At 33.7% G+C, this 3,625-nt stretch overlaps 1 long non-coding RNA gene across 1 annotated transcript; it reads left to right on the top strand.

Annotated features, from left to right (window-relative positions):
- Positions 1 to 372: 372 nt before the first annotated feature.
- On the top strand, positions 373 to 2,601 carry LOC116139161. The gene is made up of 3 exons (XR_004129403.1): positions 373 to 489; positions 843 to 1,634; positions 1,970 to 2,601. It is a non-coding gene; the product is annotated as an uncharacterized LOC116139161 (long non-coding RNA).
- Positions 2,602 to 3,625: the final 1,024 nt, after the last annotated feature.

The raw sequence follows: 3,625 nt of genomic DNA, 5'->3' as shown, positions 1-3,625 counted from the left end.
TTTTTTGATTCTGGAATGGCTTAGAAAATATTACTGGATATGTGTCTGAAGTGCCCTACTGAAATTGTAGCTTGTTTTGTTGAGTAGAGTTTTTATGAAAAATCCAGGAGTGAGGACTTGTCCATTTTAGAGTACAGTTTTAGTTAAAAAGGGAGTTAAGTTTAGTAAATCATTACCTTCCCCTTTCCCTTTCCCATTCCCTGTGCCTTTACCTTTTCCATTCCCATTCCCATTCCCTTTCCCTTTCCCCATCCCTTCTAAGCCTATATGCAATGTTCATTGGGTTTTTATTCTTGTTTAGCCCTATGTTCCTCAATTATAGTCATGTGTGAGAATTCCTTTACATGTGTCTTACAAATGGAAGGTGTGAACTTATTATCAGCGTGGCTTTGTAATGATTATGATGAGGCAGTTTCATCTGAGAGTGCTACTCAAAGCTCTTTGGAGAAGAATACCCTGCGGAATGCAACCTTCCCTAGTGCATCTGAGGTGAGTATTTATCCTCAACAGCATTTTTTGCCCTATATTCACATACAATTCTCAGTCCTTATTGTTGCTTATAGTTGTATATCTTCTCCTTTCCATTTGCTTTAAAGGTTATTTCATATAAATTGATTAATTGTGCTCATCTCTTGAGGTTATGCATTTCTATGAGAAGAAAGCCTTGAAATTTTTTGTTTGGTACCACTTTCCAGGAGCAAATTTCATTGCTCCTTTTTTAAATTGAACTTCATTCCCTCAAGAGTTTAAGGAAATTTATCAAATGATAATGCATTTTGCTGCCTTGATATTAATCTGCAGTTCTTGCGATCTAAATTACTCTTGCAATGAATTAATGGCAGGTAATTGGAGTAAGTTGATGATGGGTATGGTAGATAGCATGTTTGTGACAGATATGAAAATTGCCCGAGGGTAGAGATGGGCTGGGTTTTGCTTCCTCCACACAAGCTTCCCATCTTGCCCAGCCCAAAATTAAAGGAAACGAAAGGGTCAAACTAAAAGGAAGGATAAGTAGTGTTTAGACTTTAGAGTACTGGGTGAGTTGGGCCAAAACCAAAGCCCAAATTGTAAGTAAAGGGAAAGATCGATCAGAGTTGGTGGCAATAGCAGCGAATGTTAACCCCATTTTCTCGCAAACTACTACTCAGATCTCTTTATCTCTATCAGCTGTGCCTTCTCCTTTGACCAAAAACTCGAAGATCCACCTTCTTGTCTCGTATCATCTCATGTGTTCTCTTGTTCTTTTGTGTTTTCTCTTTCTTTTTATGTTCTTCGATCTGCTCTCTCCGTTTGGGTTTTGGTTTTTATCAAAAGAAACTCACTGTTATGTTAATGTGAATATCGTATGAGTTAAGTTAATATCTTTATGCTCTCATTTTTATTTTACTTGCTTTTATTTTTATTTTGTTGGATTCATGTAATTTGATTAGATTTTGTAACTCTTTTTTGTGTTATAATTTTTTAGAAATGTATTTAGAGGAACTTTTTTTTTTTTTTTTTTTCAATTTCTGTATTTTTATTATGAACGCCACAATCTGGAACTTAGGATCTTCTTGACCGGCAATAGAACCCTTGAGAGAGAGCTTAGAAAAGTTTATTGATTCAACACTATTCTTCCTGATGATGCAAACTAGGTAAGTTGATTTTTAACGTAACCTTGCCTTTTGAAGTCATTTTGATGCTTGAATGTAAAACTTTAAGTAAATGGGAGCAATGCTGCCACATAATTCTGTGCTGCAAGTATGGTGCTTTAAATTTTTTCACATGGGTGTAGTATACATGAAGTGCTATATGGTAGTATCGCTCACCATAAAGTGAGCAATGTTTGTCCACCCACTATGTTGGAGTAATGACATCACATTTTCTAAACAAATTGTGTAACTAAGTTTTGAATTGAATGCATATTCAACAACTAATATTACATTTGGAATATAAAATTAATTTGTCTTGGAAATGGCATATTTTAAAGGTAATTGCAACTCCCATGACGGAATTTCGAAGAGTATCCCATGCTTGCTTGGAATTGGTTTCGTTGGCAACCTTCTCGAACATATCATCATCTATGCCTTGATGAATAATGGTAAGCGCACATTGATCCTTCTTCCTTTCTTTCTTCGAGGCATCCTTTTGAGCATGATTCAACTCCTCTTCATTTTGAGGTTCTACATTAACCTTTTTCAACAACCTCCCATACTCCTTGGGAACCAAGGAAAGCCTTCATTCGAATTGCCCAATTCTCATAATTGTGCTTGACGAGTTGCTGGTATTGGAAAGAAAGAGTGGCTACTTTGGAAGACATTCTCTTCAATCAAGCCTCTATACCACTTTGTTGAAGCAAGATGGGCACAAAGCTCACAAGGAAAGAGGAAATAGAAAAGGGATTCACAAATCAAACTTCTTATTTCACTTGTTGAACATAGCTTGAGTACATGACTATATATACTACTCAAAAGAAAACTCAAGAGTCTAAATTTAAGAACATATAATTCTATTCACGTCCATTGGACGTTTTACACACCAAAAGACACACATATTGCGGTTTCTCCTGTTTCTTGGTTTTCATTAAACAGTCAATAGTAAGTTGGTCATAACTTTCTCAATAAAACTCTAATTAATAAACGGTTTGAAGCTTTGGAAATTAGATAGACATGAATTTAATTTGATATATTATACACTGAATTTGGATGACTGTAGACTCTTCAAATTCTGATCGAAAATTAATATGTTGCAATAAAGTCAAGTATAATTTTCAACAAGCCATTCTCACCAGTACAAAGAGCCCTAAAGTTTTTAGCCATCCAGAGCGACATCAGTTAAGAGCTCCACAACGATTCTCCCCTCGAGTTCTCCTCCAATACTTATGTCCAAGAAACACCTTGGTCTCGCCATCTTCTTCTTCTTTTTTCTTTGTAAATATTCTAGAGGTTCGTTTTCTGTGAAGAAGAAAGAAACACAGCAGAACAAAACAAAAAAAAACCTTAGACTCGCTACTTTATTTTTATGGTACAATCCCGCTATTTTTTAATTTTTGGGCGCTATTCATTCATAGTTTGCAATTAATGCCTTCTTGTTTTCCTCTTTAAACTCTCTGCTCTTTGTTTTATTGTGATCTTTTTGCTTTCTTTTTTGTAATTTTTTTTTTTTTTTTTTTTTTTGGCCGCTATTTATTTATGGTTTGCAATTAATGCTTTCTTGTTTGCCTCTTTGAACTCTCTGCTCTCTGTTTTATTGTGATCTTTTTGCTTTCTTTTTTGTAATTTTAACCTTTTTGAGGGACTTTTTGCAATTCCATTATTCCAATAAACTAGATTTGATATGACAAATCCTAATTCAATAATTTTAATAAACTAAAAATAATATTTTTTATCATTTTATAAATCTTCAGGGTTTTAAGAAATATAATGTCCTATTAGCTTGTTAATTGATTGAGATTAATTAGGACTTTTTCAAAAAATAAAAAAATAAAAAAAAATGTGGATGAAGAGTTGGGGTATTTCGTTTATAAAGGAAAGCATGAATGGTCAACTACACGTGCATTTAATTATAATCTTGATTTTGTACATTGTGATTTGTTCATTTTATAAATAATTTTATGTTACTTAATTGCTCTCAAAATTAATTTAAT

Source organism: Pistacia vera, unplaced genomic scaffold, assembly GCF_008641045.1.
Source record: "Pistacia vera cultivar Batoury unplaced genomic scaffold, PisVer_v2 Contig347, whole genome shotgun sequence".
Taxonomy (NCBI): domain Eukaryota; kingdom Viridiplantae; phylum Streptophyta; class Magnoliopsida; order Sapindales; family Anacardiaceae; genus Pistacia; species Pistacia vera.
The sequence above is the reverse complement of the archived record's forward strand: the minus strand, read 5'-3'. Positions and strand labels throughout refer to the sequence as shown.